Here is a 23819-nt window from a genome sequence, read left to right as displayed (position 1 = left end):
TGAATTTGTTTCCATCAATTCATCAATTTTATCTGGAATATCGAAAATACAATTCAAAACAGAGAGAAGCGAAATAAACGAAAAAGACAAAAACGCAAATTAAATTCGACATACGCACAATGAAATGAACGACAAACTTGTTTGAAAACCAACAGTGTCAATTACACGCGATCGATGTTTCTACTCTTCCGTACAAATAAGGCTAAACGACGTTATTGTCGCGAACAGAAGCGAGAGACGGTTGTTGAACACAGAGAGAAGCGGCGCGTTGCGTCGAGGGCAAACAAAGAGAAAACGGGAGCCGAGAGGGTACCGCGCACGCTGCCAGGCATTCGAATCTCCCGCTCCACGCGCGCACACAAAGCGGCCGACACTCGAGGCTCGGGGCGTTACGCTCGTTTTGGTTCGTTCCGCGCCAATGGGGAACGACGCCCGTGACAAAGCGCCGCGATAAAAGGCACTTTGATGGAACGGTTTGATTGCCGGACCGATCAATTACCGTTCTCTTCTTTTTTATTTTTTTCTATTTTTTTTCCTCCTTTTTCCGCATTTTTTCCTTTTTTTTTTTTCAGATGGAACGATACGAGAAAAGAAATCGATAATCTTATGATCGTTGACAAGATCGATAGTACGATCGTTCGATAGTAATGAAGACGATAATGAAAGAACGGAGATGGATAAAATTTTAACGGTTGAAGGTAAGAATAAAATTATTTTTATAAGTTAATCGAATATTTTATTATTTAAATTGGCGAACGGACAAGATATTGTAACTTTATTCGAAATTTAATTCATGTTACAGCTCAATTTCGAACATAAATGATCTACTGATTTATAGGTTATGAAATTTTTTTTTTTTTTTTTCTAATCAAATTTGACAAGTTTCAATCGATCATTGTAATATTTCTTTTTTTCTTTTTTCTAGATAAGAAAAATGTTGTCACTTTGTCATTCCACCAATCTCATATCAACGTTCGAATACGATAACCTCTGAAACTATCCTGCTACACCGAATTGGATCCAGCACCGCAAAACGCAGAGATCTATAACAGAAATCCCAACAACCGTTAGGCGAGAATCATGGAATTATGTTAATTTTCCACGGCATGTCTCGCGACTGATATTCACGAGCCGGCGTGGCCCGTTACGACATAGAGAAGCAAATTAGAAGGAGGAGGATTAGAAGGCCATCGTCCAGGCGAAGATCCAGTGGAAGCATCCAGTCGGGTACGAATATCTGATGGTCCATTCAAGGGTGCATAACATACAGGGCGGCGAGTGAATTTGCCCGTTTCGCCGCAACAACGGACGATGCTCGGCTTGTAAACGATGCATGACAACCGTTGTTGCATCCGTTAGTCGAAGAGTATTCGAGTCCTTCCTGTTCTCACCACCCCCCTTCGCAGTTCTATCTTCTCCTATTCGATCATACGTATATAGAGGGTGGAATAGGATGGGTTGGCTAGGGTGGTTTGGGGCATCGTAGAACGAGAATTCGCGAGGAAGAGATGGACGGGAGAAAGAGAGATGGATATAGGAGAAGGAGGTGGAGGAGCAGCAGCCGAATTCCTAGCATACCGCGGGGCCAACTGGTTAGCAAGCGATTTACGATATTGTAAACCGATGCGACGGCGGCGGCCGTGCCCACCGCCGAACCTCAATCTAATAGTGGCGACTTCGACCTCCAATGCCAAAGGCACGTCGCCCCCGAACCGGTAACATTGTTCGCCCCGCTTTTACTTCCGCCGCACGGTACAAACCTGGATGGACTCTCGATGCGACGAGTTTCTCATTCTCATGGTGAGTGGTTTGGAAGATGATGTCTAGGAGAAAGTGTTTGCATTTGTGATAAATGATTTTTTAGATTTGTTGCAGTGAAGAATTTGTTTGACAGAGATGAATTTTGGTGAGTCTCATAGGAAAGATAGGAAATTTCTTTTGATAAAGAATATTGCTTGTTTTAGACTAATAATAATTCAAAGATAACTTTGATTTTGGACTGATGAATTTGCCATTTTGATGAATCTAGGAAAACGATGTCTAAGAGGAAATATTTCTCATTTCTAATAAATGATTTTTAATATTTGTTGAAGTGGAGAGTTTGTTTGATAGAGATGAATCTTGGTAAGTATCAGTAGGAAAGATAATAAGAAATTTTTTTTTATAAAGAATATTGCTTGCTTGTTTTAGATTAATGATAAGAAGATACAGATGAATTCGAGAGTAATTTTAACTTTGGAGACGAATTTGCCATTTTGATGATGAATGTTTTGAAAAATGATGTCTACAGAAAATGTTTCCATTTGTAATAATTTTTGGAATTTAGAAAATTTGTTTGATGAAGATGAAACAAATAATCTTAGTAAGTGAAATAAGAAAAAGAGTAAAAAATTTCTTTTGTTAAAGAATATTGATTGTCTTGGATTGCCAATAAAAAAAATATAAACGAGTGTAAAAGTAAGTTGAAAGTTTGAAAGTTTTAAGAAATAGAAATATAAATGATTCATTCCAAATAGAATGCTTCTCGAATTTTGAGAGAAAATGTTTCTGTTTATGATTTTTGAGATTTTTTGGAATGGTTGATATTAATGTTTGATAGAGATGAAGTTGATAAATATCATAGTCTTATTATGAAGATGAAAATATAATTTTTAAATTTGTAAAAGTTTCTAATAAATCTGATTTAATAAAAAAATATTGATTGTCTTAGATTATAATATAACAATAAGAATTTGTTGAAATATATAAATAAATTGGAATTTTGATGTTAAAAAATATAAATAATCTATCTGAATTTAATTACTTTTGAAATGACATTTGAGAGAAAATATTTCTTTTTGCAGGGAAATGGCAGTAATTCATCATTACGGATATCGTGTTCTAAAATATAAATTCAAAAATAAAAAAAAAATCTTGACAGAAAACATACTCTCTCTCACATTGTGATCTGTTGAAAATTTGAATTTTGGGAATTTTTTTTCTCTACTGCCATTCCGGCAAAATTCTCTTAATCTTCTTCCATAAACAATCGTTCAAAATTAATTTCAGAATTCAATAATAACAACGTTTGTAATCCAGTAAACGGAAAGCATGGAGAGTATCCATGCCATGCGCATCGAATAATTAGAAGCGGGATTCGAGAAAATCGAAGGATGGAGAGATGCAGAAATGACTGAGCAGAGAAAAGACAGAGAAAGGGAGGCGCATTACAAACGTGGTGGTAATCTAGTTGCGAACGTAGCTCGGGGTTGGAGCCTGGAGCAACCATGCGGAATAATGATATGTAATCTCGAAACAACCTGCGGCCTCGCCAAGGTACACGCGAGCGGACGCGTGCGTGCACACGCGTGTGTTACACGTTACTTGCTCGCGTGTTACCATCCCAGAAGCTGTTGCGGAACAGGCGGAAGCGCTCGTGACCGCGGTAAATGACACGAGCAAACGAATCGACTGAAACGCATGCCCCTCTTCTCTCGACACCCACACCACCAGTATCTCTCGTTCATCGCCCTAACTTTCGCCGTTGTTACTCGCAGTTTGGACGTATACAACGAATCGCTTCCACTCTACCGATACCACCGCTAATTATAGTTTAATAATGATCCGGTCGCGCGTTAGTCCGCCGACAGCATTCTCGCCGACGAATTAAAATTGTATTGAGAGGGAGGGGTTGGTTCGAGTTTGGGAGAGCGAGCTCGGTGGATGATTGGCGAGACGGTATGTGAATGTTTCGAGAGATGATCTATTACAGTCTGAAGTTTTTTGATTGGTGGTAAGTTATTTTCTGACGGGAAAAGAAATTTAGATATTGAAAATGTTTTAATAGATATTATAATAGAATAGTTTGAATAGAGTTAGATAATTAAATATATAATTGTTTTAGAAATGTGAATGTGTTGGATGTGGATTTTTCAAGAGGTGAACAATGATTTGTTGCATGCAGAATATAGTATTTTGATAATGGTAAGTTGTGAAAATAGTTTTATTAAAGGTAAATTTCGATATGTCTCATTTAAATAATATCTAATATTATTTTTATCATAGTATCATATTAGAAATGAAATAAATAGAGCTGGATGTGAATAATTAAATATATAATTGCTGCGTTTAGAAATGTTTGAATAGTTGAATATGAATGTTTCGAGGGGTAATTTGTTGTATAGAGAATGTAGATTTTGATTGGTGATAAGTTGTTGAAAGATAAATTTATAAACACGCAATAGACACGCAGATGCGATTGTTGATGCGTGTTCAGAGATATTTTATAATTGACGTGTTTTAAGGATAATGCTCTGCATTCGCATAGAATATAGAATTTTTTGTTAATGATAAATTGTTTGGAGTATTTTTTGATCAAGTTTTTAAACTTTCATTACAATCTTACACAATTATTCCATGTTTAAAGATGCTTGAATTATTGAATAGAGAATAAATAATATCAGCATTTAGATACTATGAAAAGTTTGGATACTTTGTGAAACAATTTTAAATGTGTTTTCTAAAAAAGAAAAAAATATTGTAACGAATATATATATATATATATATATCATTCATTTTATCCAATTAAAAGAAATATCATTGGAAAAAAAAAACAATCTGTGATTTTGCAAAGTTCACGTTTAACGAAGTAAACAGATGAAAGTTGTAGAGGGAAGAAAATGGACGCACGCAATTAGCCCGTGGCCGAAAGTTGCGCGGGCGTGCAATAAGCTATATACAGTGTAAAATTCCATTCGACGATCCCGTCCCAGCCCCAAAAACGGATTTCCGCCGAAATAACTGTTAACGTTGCGAATTGCATCCCCGGCATGCGCGCTGCACGTGCGGATCGGAAAATTTCAACTGCAAAGCTACCTGCGCGTTTCCCTCATACCATTTCCCTCTCTCTATTTTTATTCCTCTCTCTCTTTCTCTCTCTGTTTCGCACTCTTTCTTTCTTAATTTTCTTTTTCCTTTTTTTTTTTTTTTTTTCACTCTTTTTCATTTTCTTTTCTAAGAAACTATCTCTTTCTTTTTCTTTCTGCGCGTGTATCTACCTTTCCTTTCTGTTTCAATTTGTTTCCTTAATTTAATTTCTTAGATATTTCCTTATTGTTTTTTTTATTTCTGATTTAAAAACTTTATTTTTTCTTTACATCTTCAAAGGAGGATTACTTATTTTTACAAACAGAGAAAATCTTGATACGTCCATTCAATACAATCCAGTCAACAAACATTATCCTTTCGATCTCGACATTGCGTTACATGTAAATAAGGTAAACAAACAGAGATCGCCTTATGAACTCTCTCTATTAAATATCTAATAATCAAGCAGAAACATGCAAAAATTATAAAAACAAGAGAATGAGTCTATAAGCAGAGGGGAAACGGCTCACGCAACCCCGACAAATAGAGGGAATTAAAAGTAATCACGCGCATATTTACGCGGCCGATGAACAGAATGGTTGCGTCAACCGCAAAAATGTAACTGCACGCGAGCGCAGGTGTATGCGTTCGACTGTCGAGTGTGCAACGAGAGGGTGGTGTAGGCCAGGAAAGGGATGGAACAACACACGCGGATGAAAATGGTCTCTCCACTGGTTCTGATGTGGCTCGTACATTGGAATCGCTGGGTATGGGTGGAGTGAAGCCGGATGTGGGAGGAGGAAATAGAGGGGAGGAGAAGATACGAGGGTAAGTGGAACGTGTAGAAATAATGAAAGTTGATAAGTAAGTAAAAAGAAGGAGAAAAAGAGAAATATATAATATTTTTCCATATATAACTTATGTGAAAATTGGAAAAATGAATGAAGAAATTTTTGACATAACAAGATGGTAAGATCATGATAATTTGAGTATAATTGAAATGTGAAGATTAATTTTGTATGTTTAAACTCATTTCTCTAAGAATTTATGAATTTATGATATTTGTTATTGAGAATGCTTAATTGAAAAATACAACAAGAATATAACTCAACTCTGCCATCTAGTAGTGTCTACTCTATCGTTATCAAATATATTTTTATATAAAATGACAAATGGCCTCTGAAAAAGCTAACCGTAATATTTTAATTTTAGAATGGAATTTCTAAAAAAATTCACCAGAAGCTATAAACAATAACTAATTTCAAAATAAACTAGATGCTGAAAATCTATCAAATTTATGATATGGAGGTTGTTGCCGATGAGCTAAAGGAAGGCTGTATGGTTAAGAGTCAAACAAAATCGTGGATTTACGTGGAGACGACGCCTATCATGGAAACGACAATGAACCTTTGGTAGTTTTCACGAGCACAGGGGATAAGCAAAGCCTCGTAAATTAGCCACGTCGCATCAAGCCCGATAATTAAGGCGAAGCGCCGTTAAAGACGCCGGGGCCACGCTGTTTCGGAACTTGGCCACCGTCCAACGAAAGAGAGACGTGTGTGCCAGGAACACGTGCGTGAAGTTGCCTCACCCGTGAATCACGAGCTCGAAGCGGATCCGCGCCGATGAATTTCTAGAGCGGGCCACGCATGTATCCGACGAAATCATACTTGGTAAGTGTTGTGTGCGTCTTGGAAACGCCGGAGCTCGAGAATAATTCTCTTTCGTTACCGAGAAATCATTAAGTTCTGTTCGTGAAACGCCAGTTTGATGATTCGAGGATCTTTGCAATTAGTTTGTTTGGATATTTATGGTTCTACTGTCATATTTCGTGAAATTTTCCATGAAGAAGTTGGGTGAGTTATATCGTTCGAATCGTTTCAATATCTTCATTTGTCGATAGAGTGTTTATAATTAATTTTAATTTTTAGTTGGTATGATTATTTATTGTTTTAAATTTATATTGTATAATTTAAATTGTAATATAAAAAAAGAAAAAGAAACGTTACGTGTACTAAAATTTTCAGAGAAAAAAAGCTAACCTATAAATTAATTCGATCCAGCGCCATCTATCGTGTGAAATAATATATACTTATAATATGATTCGTATCATAATGTAAGGAAAGAAGATGAAAAAACATGCACTGTACAATGAAACCTAATCTCCAAATTGATTCATGCCATCTATCATATCAAATAGCAATATACTTATAATATAACTCATATCATAATGTAAGAAAAGAAGATAAAGAAATACATACTATACAGTGAAACTTTCATAAAATGAAACCTAACCTACAAATTGATTCATGCTGTTATCAAATGGCATTATACACTTGTAATATAACTCATCATTATAAAATAAAAAAGAAAGGTAAAGGAATATTCATTATATACGAAAATTTCAATTAAAAACGAAATTTAATCTCTAAATTAATTCCAGTGTCATCTATCTAACCAAATACCAATTATGTATTCATTATCGTCATTCCTGTAAAATTTGCAGTGTAATCGTAAAATTAACATGTATCTCGAATCGTGCCAGATTCACTTCCCAAAAGAAACCAACAATCAGTTTGAAACGCAAAATTAGTTGAATTACTGCCATTGATAAATATGTATAGAAGTCTCTATCGTATCTCACGTAACGATATATACCGTGCAATGGAAGTTGACCGAGAGATTTTATCTTCCACTTCATAAAACGAGGCGGATTTCGATCTTGTAAGCGCGCATTTGTATAGGCTGATCCACCCAATTGGAACTACTTGGCTGACGTTTGTGAAGTTGCCAAGAGGGATTCTCTGGCATTGGACGAGCGAGAAAAAGGAAATAAATGCCGGAAAATAAAAAAAAAACATGTATCAAGTGGAAAATGCATATTTTGATATATTTTTGAATTTTTTTTTTAAGTTATATTAATTGAGAAGTCTTATGAAGACGAAAGTATTATGTTTATAAAGACTATTATTATTTTTTTCAAGTAATTCTAAGTAGTTTAATAAAATATATATTGTATGTTCCTAAAGGATTTGTTTTCTAAGGGATTTTCGTTATAAAAATTTATTATTAAAATTAATCATTAGAAGATTACAGACTGGATAAATTGACAGCCTTGTTTATTCCGATTTAATAGCATCAGATTTTTTCTTTGAGAGAAGAAAAGCAAAAATAGAAAGAATATATCCATCTGGAAGAAAGCAAAATAAAATCGGCTTAAAGACCATTCTTAATAATTCAACGTAAAAGAAGAGTCTGCCAAGGTGTCTGACCAGATACGTCTTCCTCTACTTGAACATCAGAAAAATTATCTCTTATTCAAAGATTAACACCTTGTGTCCCAATGGGAAAAAAGAAACGATAAACAGTCGGAAGAAGCTTGGATAAGAGCTCTTCAAATGAAAAGCTAGAATTCTAGATCAAAAGAAGACCAAATTTAATTCCTTGAATGCAGTTAAACTTAATGGATCTTGTAAAGTTTGAACATACAGTCATTCACATTAATACTCAGGCATCACTATCATTTTGAATTTGTAAGTAAAAAATTATTTAAATATTGTGTTATATTTATTTAAATATAAACGTTTTTAATAGATTCATTAGAAAAAAAAAAATAAAAATTATAAAAGAAATCATCAATTGATTAAATTTTTCTCTTTATTCAACAAAAAAAATTGTATAAGAAAATATAATGTTTTAATAAAAATTTATCGAAAAAAAACATTTATAAAAGTTATAATAAATATTAATAATTACTTAATTATACAATAATTATTAATGTATATAAAATTATGATAAATGACTGTTTTTATTTATAATAATTATCATCACAGTATCATCACAATATTAATATGACAAAATAGTAGATAACATAATAATCTTAAAAATATGTATACGACACGCATCCCACAAAAGATGGCAATACAATTACGAATGGAAGAAATAAAAAAAAAGTAGTAAAACATAGAATGTACAGATGGTGCCACATACAGTTTAACAACAAAAATTTCAGGTAGCCATGAATGAAAGAAAACAGGTTTGTACTAATCCTAACCATAATTATATTAATTTTGTACTTTCCATTTTTTTCCTCCTATTTCATTCCTTTTCTTTTCTTTTCTTTTCTTTCTTTTTTTTTTTTTTCCACGAGGTTGAAGAACTCCAGATAAGAAAAGCCAAGGATGTATCGCGGTTTATCTCATTCACGGTGAAATTTAAATCTAACCGAGGAGTCTGAGGAGTTTCATCCTTCGTCGAGAGAGCTGTCCTCGCGTAGGAGGTCCGCAAGGTGAGCAGATTGTCGGTTGGCTATCGGAAATATTTCCCGGCTCCGAGAATTTATCGGGCGTCTGCCCGGAAATATTTGAAAATTCCTTCGACGCTCGCTGCGAAAACGGCGACCATAGAGAACACAGAGCCATTGAAAGAGGTGTGTGGGTGGATACAAGGGGAGGCATCTGGATCTAGGATATTTTTCACACCTTAATTAGTATGGATAGATAGAAGACAGTGAAATGTCAGAAAATATAAATTTGATTTTATGAAAATTTCTGGATTGTTTTTAAATGAGATTCTTAAATAAGATTTGATTTTAGTATTGTATGATTGTATAGTAGAGAATGAATAAGTATAATTTGTAAGTATAACATTATTTTGAAAAAGTTTATCAAATCTATCCGTTAATTTATTAGAACACTAGATAAAATTTTCTATTAGCTTACTAATTAAAAGATATAATTAATCCAAATTTTTGATATTTTAGGTTAAATTATATTTTACATCATCTCTTAAAATATTAATATCTTTTTCTAATCTATAAAAACTTGAATCTAACAAATTTATGAAACGAACTAACTTAACCTAATATCTAGATAACAAACTACACTAATCTAAAAATATAGGAATGATACGATATCTATAAAAAAATATACAAATAAAAAAATGCACAAAAACCTAATTTATCTAAAAATATTATGAAAAATACCAAAACTTTTTTAAAAAACTGAATAAACTATAAAAGTCAGAAAGAATTTCGACTGTAGTATCAAATCTAGCACAGGTAGTCGACATTCGAAATATTTTTTCGGATCTCGTCTGTCCACATTGTCCGATAAATAAATAAAAGAATTACTACTCGATAGAGACCGGCGTGAAATCGGATAAAAGTTGTAAACGTAGCTTTTGCGCGCGCGAGAAATCCACGGAAGTTGTAAATTATGAAGAACAATAGCCTTAAACGGTCTGCAGATGCGATAAGAGGACGTTTGAATCACGTCTTCTTCTTTGGAGTCTGAATAACCGCGTACTATTCGAAGATACGAGTACCGGAGAAGAAGAATGCTGATTCCGTTGGTGTCGACGATTCCACAGAAAGCGTTGAGTTTCATTTCTGTTCCTCGACTCCTTGTAACTAGTAGAGCGTTGGGAAAGTAAAAGATAAAACGTCTACGTGGAATATGAAGTGCATTTTATTTGTTGTACATACCAGAATATTTAAACTATTTTTCCAATATCACGAATAATAAAAAAATAAAAAAATAAAAATTGTCAGAAAGATTGAGATTATAAACATTATAATGTCATAAGGTTTTTTAAACCTTTTTAATTCAAATTAATCTTAAGTTTCTGAAATTTCAATATTATACTCAATTATAATATCGTATCTTGAAATTTCTTTTTCTAATCTTAAAAATATGAAATCAGAAAATTTCTTAAACTTTATTAGAATGATATAATTAAATTCAATCACATGGTTCTCAGCCTATCACATTTTATCATTCACAAATAGTATTAATTTTTCTTCCAATCTCTATGAACCCAAAATTACAAAATTCCCTATATATCACAGCATAACCTCAAAGATCATTTAAAAATTTCCAACCAACTACTCAACGCTGTGACAACTATTATGACGTAGATCCACTATAACTCAATTTCAACATTTTCAAAATACGAGATGCAAAAAAAAAAAAATGGAAAAAAAAGAACAAAAGGAAGAAAAGAGCAACTAGGAAGAAAAAAGCTACGATTGATCAAACTAGTGACATGAGTGGGAATGAAGAGAAACGAGAGGGACTCGATAGCCCTGAGAGGACATACCACTCTCGGTAATATAAGGTGGCGGAATAGATTACGACCCTTCACCCTCGATAGTACTTCTCTGCTCTGTTGGGGACGGTCGCCGCCCTTATTGCGAAAGACCACGAGTTTATTGCGAACGACTGTGCGCCTCGTTCGCCACCTACCCGATTTATGGGGATATATAAGCGCATACCACCGACAAATTTCCCCATAATAACGTGGACCCACTATAATCTCCTTTCATCAACACTTTTCTCGATTTTACTTCTGGACGTTCAGTTATCCAGAAGTGGAATAATTCTACGACTATAATTGCGTTTTCAAAAGATTCTGGACAGATTGTAGATCCAAGTTGATCCACTGATTGAGTATTCTTTTCATACATTATTATTTTTAAGTGAAATTAATCTTTAAAATAGCTCATGGGAATGTTCGTGTGTCTTAACGGTCTCCGCTTGGGTGAGGTTATTAAGCATGGGAAATTTATTTGATTATAGGTGGTGATGATTACTGTAACTGTAAACTGTTTTGTACCGTAGATCATGAAGTTGAAAGATATGTTTAGTTTTCGAGTTTAATTTGTTTCATAAGAAGAGTCTATTTTTAGAATTATTGAATAATGTGATATTTGGTGAGATTTTACTACTGACAAGTTATAAGTTAAAAAGGTATTTATAAATAAAATTAAAAAGATTTTTTTTAATATGATAATAATATATAATAATAAAACAAATGGAATATTTATCTATTTTAAATTCTAGGTTTCATTTGAAGTATAAAAAAAAAAAAAAATGTATAATCTACAATTTCTATCTTGTCAATTTACTAATATTATTACTAAATTATTTTGCAAGAGAGCGATATTAATATGATATAATCTACAAATTTTATCAATCTATATTATATCACATTTTAATAAGGAATTTATTATACCTAAATTTCCACTCAAAATTCTTAGGATATCTCTTATCTTTCATTAAATTTTAGTATTTAATATAATTTATGAATTTTGAATGTATTTTTTTTTTTAATTTTTAAGTCAAATTGTTAATACAATTATCTCTTAATGTTTATGCAATTTTTTTTAATTTTCAGAAAAAGTATAATAATCTTTCAAAGACTTGAGTAGAGGTGCAAATTAAGATGAAACGAAAAAAAGAAAATAACTGTTTAAAATTTTATTTAATTGCCGAAATATTTTATTTAACTTACTTTCATTCGACCATTTTCTACGCCGAAAATGAAAAGTTATTACCTGCTGTTTTAATACGAACCAGTGCGTGCTTTCAAATATGTACACTCAGAAATGCTGGATGAAAAACTTGCAACCGTGTTCATTTCATCAGAACAGTATGCCAAAAAGAATGTTACACAACACGAGAACGAACACAACCTGAATGCAAGATTACACGAAGCACGTGTTTATTCGTATTTTTTCCTCGTATTCATACATGTACATCATGACTTTTGTAAAGGAAAACTATTTACAAATTTTTATAATATAATACTTAAGAATTTTTAATTTTTCAAATATAATTAAAGTTTTTTATCATTATTTTTTAATTTTCATCTAACTTGGAAATATTAATTTCGTTTCTTGAAAATTTAATATTTATTTTATCATTATTAATAAATTATCCTATAAATTATTGTTGATTATTAATTTAACACAATTTTACAATTTTTCTATTTTTTTTTTATTTAATAAAAATTTTCTCATTTTTATTTTCAGATATATATAACAATTGTTTGGATAAAATTTATATCATAGAGAGACAAAGTAATCGACAATTACCGATCCGATTAATTCATATTTGAGTTTTCCTTGGAACAAGGTTGAATCAATAGAATGGCAACTGTTCGATTCTTTTCGTAGCGGAATCGTCATTGAAAGTACACACGAACGAGGTCGGAGATTGCTTCGTAAATTCTTTTAATACTCGACCTTCTGTTCGGTAAAAGGGCGGCCGAGAAGGGGTGACTTTACGGATCAAGGGTGCCGAGCAACAAGTGTGATTCTAAGGGGGTGCTTCAGGGTCGTCACACGGCGGTGCTCATTGTGGATTTATCGATTTACCGCGTTGAAACAACATTCATATTTAAACAGAAGCAATTCTTCTCCTTCTATTCACGTGCACATCGAGTTTTGTATTCGGAAAGTTTCCAAAGTGAAGATATTTATTCGAACGAAATACAAAATTCTCTATAGAAAAAAAGTATTAGATTTAAAAAAAAAATTATTAATTTAATAATTAAATATAATTAAATATCTTCTAAGTAGTTTAGTAATTTGTATAAACGAGGCATTATACATTAAGAAATTATATTATATTTAAAAAAATACAAGCTAACTTTCAAGATGAATTAAAAAAAAAATTATACTATTTTATGCTTCGAATCTATTTAACTTTTATTTGAAACATTTTTTAATATTTCTAAAAATAAGTAAGATATTACTATCGACAAAGTCAATGAGACAGAACAATATATATATATATATATATATATATATATATATATATATATATATATATTATAAAATTTATTGATATTTGTCATATCATTTACAAAAAAATGTCTCAAATTTGGAAACAATTTCACCTCGAAAGCCAAGATGTATTGTTTTGTCGAGAGACGAATTTCAAACATAAGGGTGGTTTTGCCCCATCGAAGACCGAATTCTATTAAGCAAAACACGATTCGCTCGTTGTCATCGTATTTCATTCTAATTCGAATCTTACGGAGGGTTACAGAACGTACGTGCTCCCCCATGCAATGGTCGAAGACGGATGCGTAGGGTGGTTTCTGGAATGGTAAATACGCTTCACTCCCCTCGGTACTATTGGCTCTTATCGCGTTTCTGAATTGTTTTTCGAAAGAGAAATGTGAAAATAAAACGACCCATGATCGCTACCGCTCCTATCTTTATTCCTCGACTTTATTGAAATAATCTCGATGCCATTTTAATTTTATATGTTTATAAAATATTTTTTCTTTTTTTCTTTTTTAGTATTGAGATATATAGTTAATCAAAAATTGACTTTTTTCAGATTATTGAAAATGTCTGAAAAATTATATAAATAATATTACTGCATATATTTCGCATATATTATATCTATTATAATTCTATATATATATATATCTTGATTCTATAGATCGAAATTACATTAAAGGCATCATTTTTCAAAGAATTAAATTTGAAAATTTTTAGAATTCTTTATTTAATTAAATCTTTCATCAAATTATTTGTACCATAGATTATGATATATATCAAATCATAATTCCACATCTTTACGCGTTAAACTGTCACCATTGAATATTCCTAAAAAAAATTCCTTAAACATAATACTTCTCACGTAACCAACTTCTTTTTCAAAAGAGAAACGATCAGTTCAATCTACAATGTTTACGTGTATCGAGGAAATAAGAAAAGGCATTGATTAAGAACAAGGCGGGAAAACGTTCATCGATTCATCACCGAAACCTTTTTTCTTTTATCCTCGGTTTCACAGCGTTCTTCTCCTCGATTTCCACTATTGGCAAAGCGATAACTCGGTACGTCGGTCATAAATCAAACTGCCAGAGTGTTTCACCTAACCTCTCCAGCAGGAAGCTTCCTCTACCATCTCCTTCATCCCGTGGCAAATGATCCGCGACCTTTCACTGCTCTTTTTATTCACTTTTCTTCTCTTCTTCCTTTTTTTTTATATTCTCCTTTCTTTCTCTCTTTTATTCACGGCATCATGAAAAATAAATCCTTGGATTCAGGTTCAGGCCTTTGACATTTTGGTAAATTACTCGAGCCTCTTTTGTATTGTTGCACAGAGTGTTTCCGGATATGCATGAAATATCGACAGATTGGGAAAATGTCAGAGGTACATAAGCTCTGTTTTTCAATATTTTTTGACTGGCAAGATTTATTCGATTGTACGAGATTCGTTGGTTTTGATTTAATGTTGTTCTATGTTATTTTCAGTATTTAAACTTATGAAAAGTTTATAATTTTATCCATGTTAAATTTGTTAACTAATAAAGTGTAATATTTTTTAAATTTCTATCGAAGAAATTACATTTTAACAATTAATCAAAAAAGAAATATAAACTCAATAATTAACTAATCAATAATTTCTGAATTTTTAAAATATGAAATACAGAAAAATCGGAAACTATTATAAAAAATTCATTAATTTAATATTTTCAATTTTCACAATTCATACATATAATAATGGACGTATCTATCAATTTTAAATTTATTTTTAAATTTAAAAATTTCCTCAATGTACACAATTTAATTCAATCTTCACATATTACAGTTATCTAGCCAAATTGTAATTACAAATCACAAAGCCTCCATTCAGGTGACACTCTTTACGTACCAAACAATCCATCAACTTTTCACGCAGTTCCCGCAACCGTACTCCGCTATAATATTTACGACCGGTAATTTCCTAGCAATTACTAGCACTACTGTCACACGACAAGACTCATTTAAACCGTTTTCATTCGTCGCCCATCCTTCTTCGCGCTATAAAAATTGCTATCATCACGAAAGAGAAGAAAAGAAAAAAAAAGAGAATGAGCGTGACAATTAAATTAGACTTCGAACAAGTACGACCAAGCTTGTTTAGGTTAGGTCTGTTTTAATGTTCGTGATTTGCCGGCGAATTTTAATTGCATTGTTGTCAAGTGAACAGGGCCAATTTTCATTGGATAAGGACTCGTTTAAACTCTGGGTGGAAACTGGTCCAATAGGAAACAGGATATTGTCGGTGGAAAAAAAATAAAACGTAGTAATCGTAAAATATAGTATTGGAATTGATTTTCGAATTAAATTTTGAAGAAATGAATTGAGATTATACAATGTAGTTCGAACAAACTATTTTTTTAAAAGATATGGAAATATAAACTTTAGTTTTTAATCGTTTATTTTGATATACAGAGTATTTTTAGAGAATTTAATAAAGAATTTTTGTAAAAGTTTGATATATAAAAATTTTAGTCGCAATGTACTAAATTGTAATCAATTTAAGTTTACATTATATAAAAGATGAGATTCAGATGAAATCATCTTACAAATATAATTAAGAAAAAATGAAATTGATATATTTGTTTGTTTCTTAAAAAATAAGTTATAAAATTTTATTTGTATGAAGAAAAATTCTGAAAAATAATATTTTTGAATAAAATTATAATACAAAGATTTTCTTATAAAAATTATATGTAATGCTATTATATAGTCAGAAAAATTTTTAACTCAAAATCATATGAAGATCATTAAATTCATTTTGATATTATTTATTACTGTATTGAAATTTTTTTTTCAATTGATTCAAATCTAAATTTAAAATTGTGTCCAAAATATTTTTCTATCAGATCATTTCATTATACCCTTTCTCAAAGTTAATAACTATTTTTTAATTAATTGTCGTCTAATCTATAGTGTAATATATATATTATCATAATATAATACTTACATAATACTTACATAACATATTACTTACAATTATAAATTATAAATTATGCTACTATTATCCATCAAAAAATTCAAAATTCAATAAACGATTCAGATTTTTAAATCAATCGACTTGATATTTTAATCTAAAACCTAATTACATTTACTAGATTATATCATTTTTCATATAGCTAATAACCATGCGTACACTTTGAACTTTGTACCTTTGTGTCCAACCGAATGAATTATCTTTTCCTTGTATAATTTCACGCAGTTGTTCTAAACAGTGAAACGAAGAAATAGAAATGCAAAGATGATCGTGTTCCGTAATCCATGATGGGAAATCTTATATTCTCTTCCACTTACATCGCTACGTGACTGAGGGCTTCGATGTCAATGAGATAAATGGAATTTGTTTTTTAATGACGGAGGTCGAGAGTTAGAAATCAAGGATTTTAATAAAGTGGCCGGAAAAGATTTAAGTTTTGTATAGTTGGAATCATGTATCAGTTTGTTCTAACAGTGAAATAGCCGAGGATTATAATATGGATAAGTATATAATATTCAATTATTGGATATTTTATGAAAAATTAAAAAAACTATTAATATTAATTTTTTTAATCTAATGATAGAATTAAGATAAGAATAATAAAAATATATATATACATTCTCTTATATATTCACTTCAACAAAATTTACTCAAAAGATGAAATTAACACTAACACAATATAACCTATAATGTATATGGATCAAAAATAACCAATAACATTGTCACTTAAATTAAATTATCCAAGTACCAACACATTCATAAGATATCTCCAATAATAGTCTCCAAATCCATAAAATCTCTTATTCAACCGTGATTATGTTATATTCTGCGCAAACGAATTCCAAAACAGTCTGAGCACCACTGTAAGACCACCTTATAAAGTTGAATAAAGGCAGCACGAGTCGGATGCATGAGCAGAAGCGAGAAGACGCGAACGACAGAAAAGTGAAGTGGAGAGAAGGGGAGAGTTTAGGTTAGGATGCGCCAGGCCAGGAAATGCACTTGACGCAGCGTCGCCGCGGAGGATGAGTCATCGGAGATACGGAAAACCGGTTCGCCGCGACTATAAGCCTTTTCCCTTGGCAGCACGTCTCGAGCCGATTCGTACTGTGGCAAGTTCTCTCCACTCTTTCTTTTCCTCGCCTTCTTTTCTTCCGAGAGCAGTCGCTACTTCCATGAGTTTGTCTCGTTTGGCTACTATGCCATCTTCCCTACCGTCTCGTTGCGTCGATGCTTCGATAGAGGGACTAAAGGTGGATCTCCATCGCATCGTAAATCGTCACTTTATCGCATCATTTACCGTGCTTCGTATCATGTACGACGTAAGGAAAAACGAAGAATGACGAAAAATTTTATATTTCTACTTTTTTGATTTGTTTTTTTTTTTTTTGTTTTTTAAATTGTTCTTAAGTAGTTGCGGTTATAATCTATGTCCATATAACCTATAAGTTAGTATAATAGTTTGCTATTATTCATTGAAAAGAAAAAAAATAAAGATTTAATTTAGACATATAATAAATAGCAAGTTTATATATATTAAATAGTAGTTTTAATTAAATTTATTTCTTTTATAAATAGACAATAGAAAATTATTGGATCAAATTTGAAAATATTAAATATATTTTTTTTTATGAGCAATAGTAGAACTAATTTAAATATTAATGTTAATTAATAAATTAAATATTAGATTAATAATATATATATAATTAATAAATTAGATATTTATAAATTTCAGAAATTTTTATCCTTTTTTTCTAATTTCAATAGAGAAATGATTTTTTATTAAAAATTTAAATAATTTCACATTAATTTCGAATATCATGAAGTAATTTTCAATGGAGAATCATGCTTTTTGCATAAGAACAGATACATTTATGATACAAACAAACATATATCTTTATGTTAATTCTTCATTTTATCGCCTTTTTTTTAATGCGTGACGTAACACAAATATACACATGTGCTTACGTCAACTAAAAAGACGCATAAAATCGAATTTAATTATCATCATTACTTACTGTGCTATCTTTATACTAATCGAGAATTTTTTTTCTTAATTGAAATATAAAATTACGATACATTATTTATATCAAAACGATTTTGCAAACGATATTTTTCCAATTTTTTTATTTTAATATTACTTTTAGATAATTAGATTTAATAATTTTTCCCTATTTCATATTTTTGCAATCATAATCGTTTTAAAATTTGAATAATTTATTTATTAATACGATAAAGACTAGATTTTTAATTCCCTTAAAAAAAAGTATTTTTATTTTTCTTTCTTCCAATGCGTAAATATAATCTCTATTTCTATCTTTTAATTGAATCTCTATTGAACACAGTACATATTCTCTGAAATTGATATTATCTATTACCTATAAGATCATATAATCCGATTACAATATCATTTTAATTATATTAATTTTCGATTATAATTTTCTTATTGAATAATTTTTATACTCTTCGATAAAAAATTTCTATTATAATTTCAATCATTGATAATTTGTGATATTACGTTACAATACAATTTTGATCATTGTTCGTTTTATTCTTTTTTATCATCTTTTTATCGTGTATTCTTTAATTAAAGAAGTGGCTGTAATTATTATACTACGTTTACAAACGAACGCTTATATCGAAATATGCAAACTCCGCGAAATTATATTATTTGCAGAACATCGAATTTCACTCTTGAGATTAAAATTATCAACTCTTGCGAGATAACAAAGGCAATGTCACGAATGCGTGATGACTAATCGACTAAATTATTCGTTTCTAATTTTATAAAATCAAGCTAATTAACAAAATTTTAACCATATCATTTTTTTATTTTAATTATATAAAAACACACTGAATTGCAACTACTTTTAAAGTAATATATATCCTTTAAAAAAAAAGGTAAAATATAGAAATTTTTTCATTTAATAAATAATTATTAAAAATTCAGATTTTCTCGAATCTAATATTATTCTCAGTTTTTCCTTTCCAATTTTTTTGCAAGATAAAAATGTTACAAAATGGCAGAATTTTCAAATAAAATTTCTTACATATTTCATATAACAGGATGATTTAATATAATAGTAATATTTATAAATATTATTTTAATTTCATTTTGTATTCATGACACGTCATGTACAAGATGAACGATATCGTTCAAGATACAACGTATGACATTTTTCTTCACTTATTTTAATATGAGTATGGACTCATCTCATCAGGTATAGATATAAATTCATAAATCACCTTATATGATATAATAATCATAATAGTTATGATTAATATAATAATATAATTTGATATTGTTAATTAATTAATATTATTACATTGTTGAATATTCATATTACTATGAACATTTTCAATGATGAACTATAATTATTTAAATAATTGTTCCACTAATCAGTGTACTTATAATACTTAAATATGGTAGGTATGCTAAAACGTCTGGGAAATATTCATAACAGGTAATTTTAACGCTAATAATAAATTTATCTTGTTTGAGAAACACTCGAGACTTCAGACAGATATAAGGATAAAAAACATTTTCTATCTCGTAACAATGAGTCATACTTAATTTGTGTTAATGGAATTGCAATATTTGCTTATTTATTTCAATTATTTTTCTACATGTTATTTGATAGCAAAGATAAAAATAAGATATGACAATTTAAATTTCTAACATGAGATCAATTTTAACGAAAAACATATTAATTATTAATGATATATGATGAAAAAAATTAAATTTTGCATTCATGAAAGATATGACAGATTTCAAGCAAACTTTTATCATTATCATTATAATCAAAGTAAAAATAATCACACAATTTCTGTTCTATTCTCTCATTCTCTAATATCTTGAAAATCTCACACATACTTCAACAAAATCGGCTTTTCCCTAAAATTGTCCACAGAACAATAACAATAAAAATTAAAAATATATATAAAAAAAAAAAAAAAAAATTAAAATTTCAATCCTTACAATTTCTCAAATATTAAATTTCAAAGATTTCAAATAAATTTCTTTTTCACTAATATCCATATATTATAATAATATAAAATATAAAATAATTACACAATTTCTGATTCCAATATTCTGGACACCCTGTATATGCATATATATGCCTCAACAAAATCTACTCAGGTATTCCCAAAACGTTGCATGGAACAAACGGTTCAGTGGCCACCAATCATTAATTTATTCTCGTTTTTAATCTCCTTCCCATCCAAGTGGTCCGATGGAGCAACGTTTCAGAGTTTCCACTCAAGGCCTTTTCCAACGAGATCGTGCCAGCCTCTGGTTTAATGACATTTGAAAGGATCCAGGAAAAAGGTCAAGATGCATCGATGCGGCCACATTGTGGAGGATTCGTGCCGACTTCGCAAGATGAGCACGAAATCTGTCTTGTCTCTCTCTCTTCCTCCCTTTACCCTTTGGACAAACCAACTCTCCCTCTCTGTCTTTGTCCATCTCTAACCAACGTTAAAGACCGTTCTTCCATCTCTGTCTTCGAGTCAGTAAAACCGGTGCAAAAGGTAGCCACGAAGCGAGAGAGCAAGAAGTGAAACTTCTCGCGGGGAATGGCGATTTGTCTGGGCGAAAACAATAGAAGGTCAGTGGATTTCAGAGGCAACACGTGAGGTAGGGGGCACCACAGTGTCTGCATGGGGGCATGTTTATGCAACTAGATGCAACGCGGCTGGATAGATTTTCCTTAAAGCAATTCACGTTCCAGCTACCGTGGATCGAAAATTTATTGATCGAAGTCGAGCGATAAATAAAAGGGTTCGCGTGATCTGTAAGAAAGTTGAGAATACTGCTTTAAGATTATTGGAACTTTAAAGATTGTTAGTTCTTCGTTGAAATAAAATTGAATAATCTGGAAATTTTGGAAAATAGATTTTTTTTTTAATTGATTGCACGTTTTGATTATTGATCGAAAATAATTTTCCATTGAAATAAAATTGGAAAATTTGAATTTGGAATAGATTTTAATTTGAAAATCATAATAGAAATGTTATAATTTTGTATTAATTCTCTTTTAACATTCTATAATACTGAATGAAAATTTGTAAATCTGATAAGATTTATGCGATAATAATCTAAAATGAAATATACGAAGAATTTATTTGAACATACTGTACACTGTTAGCAATGATACATAAATAAAACTTGCACATTAATTTACTCACTAGTGAAAAATATCGAAAAAACAAGTTACGAAGATTTTTTTATAGAAACAAGTCTTATACATATATTCCGTTAATGTTTCAGCTGGTAGTTGAGGATTGCTCAATCGATCGAGCGCAAATCGATCGGTGTTTCATTTAATAAAAAGAGGCTAATAGGATTGCAAAATCGCGTGCAACTAAATATACGACTACATATCTTAGCTAATAGATTTTTTAATATTGATTAAATTAATTTTTGATGAGATTTTAATCTTTTTTTGAATATAGATTTATGTAAAACATTTGCATAATTACAAATCATTGTTTTTCTTACATATTTATAATAAATATGTGAAAAAAAACGAAACAAAATTTATTATTTCTAATCAATAAATAATAGCATATAAATTTATATTTAAATTTAATATATATTGTTATTTTTTAAATAATTTTTAATAAAAAAATAGCCCAAAATAATTGATAAAATTAAAAAATAATTATAAATAGATATAATAGAAAGATGCGTAATTATATGTATAAGAACAGAAAGAGCATTATGCTACATATTCATATATTGCAGTAAGCTAGAATCCAAGACGTTCAATATTCGAATAATAATTCGAATATTGTACGATATTCGATATAATGCAATCCATGCATTTAATACAATAGATTATTATAGCTAGGATATTCCAACCAACTACGCGTAAAATTTGAGCTAAATCGATGACCCAAATATTACAAGTTCCCCAGTTTCGCATGAAACAACTTGTCACAAAAATCGAACTTTCATTCGAGAAAATGGCGAATCATTTCTCTTTAACATTTACAATAAATATGCATAAGTAGTTCTAAATTTTTTTCGAATTTTTTAAAGATAAAATACTAAAAATATTTAAAATAAAAAATCTAAAACAATATTTTGTTTATTAATCCAAAAATTTGTGACAGATCTTTTTGAGAGAGATACAACTTAACCTAACAATCTTGCGTCACTGGATACGATCGAAAAGAACCTTATAACTCGTAGTAAGACGATCCCAGGCTATCGTCTACCTGAGGATGTCCCGCAGGATTTATTACCGTAGCTAAGAGTCGACATCTCTTTTCTTAACATACACCTGGAGATATAATAGCCACCTTGTCTATTAGGAATCAAGAAAAGAGATTTGACGGTCGGTTTACGAATATGTTGGGACATAGTTAAGCGAAGAACTTTGTTGAGGGAGGTTAGGAAACAACGATGATGTGATACTCACATGAACGATTCGACTCGAGACAGCTTCTTACATGAGGACCGTCTGAAATGCTGATAGCCATAAAGGATCCCTTTTAAAATGAGAATATATTTTGGGATATTTTTTCCGATGAAAATATATAAATATGTGCAAACGAATATTTCTTGCTGCTATGACATGAAACATTCAAAACAATATGTGAGAATTTTTATATTTAGTATAATTTCATTTTAACATAGAAAATGTCTTTTGAACTATTATCGACTCTATTGTTCTTAAAATTTTAACATATTAAAATTCCTTGCACATTGAAACGATAACAAATAATAAACTTTTCACTTTTACATTTCTGATGCAAAGATTATTTTCGGTGTTAAGTATAACTTCACTATTGATCTCTAATTAAATTCAAGATATGAAGAGACAAAATAAAACAAATTGGGAGAAACGTCACAAAGTTACAATTCACTGTTTTACACAATGTCATCATGTTGGAAATCGATATATTAGATCCCGAAATGAGTCATAAAACGAAGTCGCGGTTTTACGGGAGGCAACATCGAAACGAGACGAGCTGCACTTTGGGGCAGGTTTACAAATACGTGGATCAATTCCAGGTTTATCGTTCGGCAGCGGCGATTGGTCGACTCCCGACGGTTCGGTTCTACATATAAAACGTAGTTACATAGACAAACGTGCGCACACGTGTGTGTAGAATCGTATATAAACGTATATCATATATACATAATGAATATGGATTCTATAAGCCGTGTGTGTATACCGCCATAATAATTCAGTCTCGAACGTCGCTCTCTCCGCAGTGACCGCAACCTGCAAAGCTGACGAAACACGAGCAAATCAACTGTCGCAGCTATTTTCTGCCTAGTTACGTAAATTAATATTAGAAACGATACTGAAATTATTGTTTCATCGAGACGGATGCGTGTACACCGCGATCCTGAGCCTATCAACGTGACAACCGTGT

The 23819-nt window shown here is 30.9% G+C and overlaps 1 protein-coding gene and 3 long non-coding RNA genes across 23 annotated transcripts in view; 2 read left to right on the top strand and 2 right to left on the bottom strand.

Annotated features, from left to right (window-relative positions):
* Positions 1-23819, bottom strand: part of scalloped (TEA domain transcription factor 1 homolog scalloped) — a 173229-nt gene that overhangs the window by 101618 nt on the left and 47792 nt on the right. The window lies entirely within an intron of this gene.
* Positions 4475-9505, top strand: LOC116415514 (uncharacterized). Of its 5 annotated transcripts, none has more exons than XR_015293915.1 (6): positions 4476-5255; positions 5315-5673; positions 6058-6701; positions 6873-7219; positions 7289-8378; positions 8440-9505. It is a non-coding gene; the product is annotated as an uncharacterized LOC116415514 (long non-coding RNA). The 5 variants fall into 5 exon arrangements; XR_015293916.1 differs by having other exon boundaries at positions 4477-5255; positions 8679-9505; XR_015293914.1 differs by having other exon boundaries at positions 5039-5255; positions 5315-5404; positions 5484-5673; positions 7289-9505.
* Positions 10450-12481, top strand: LOC147656801 (uncharacterized). Its single transcript, XR_015293928.1, has 2 exons — positions 10450-11594; positions 12022-12481. It is a non-coding gene; the product is annotated as an uncharacterized LOC147656801 (long non-coding RNA).
* LOC147656800 (uncharacterized) lies at positions 20002-23653 on the bottom strand. The gene is made up of 2 exons (XR_015293921.1): positions 22856-23653; positions 20002-21221 (listed from the first exon to the last, which is right to left on the bottom strand). It is a non-coding gene; the product is annotated as an uncharacterized LOC147656800 (long non-coding RNA).

The sequence above is a fragment of the Apis florea genome, unplaced genomic scaffold (assembly GCF_048593485.1).
Source record: "Apis florea isolate Af1SG1 unplaced genomic scaffold, ASM4859348v1 contig_3496_pilon, whole genome shotgun sequence".
In the NCBI taxonomy this organism is placed as follows: Eukaryota; Metazoa; Arthropoda; class Insecta; order Hymenoptera; family Apidae; genus Apis; species Apis florea.
This window is presented reverse-complemented; position numbering and strand designations above follow the sequence as displayed.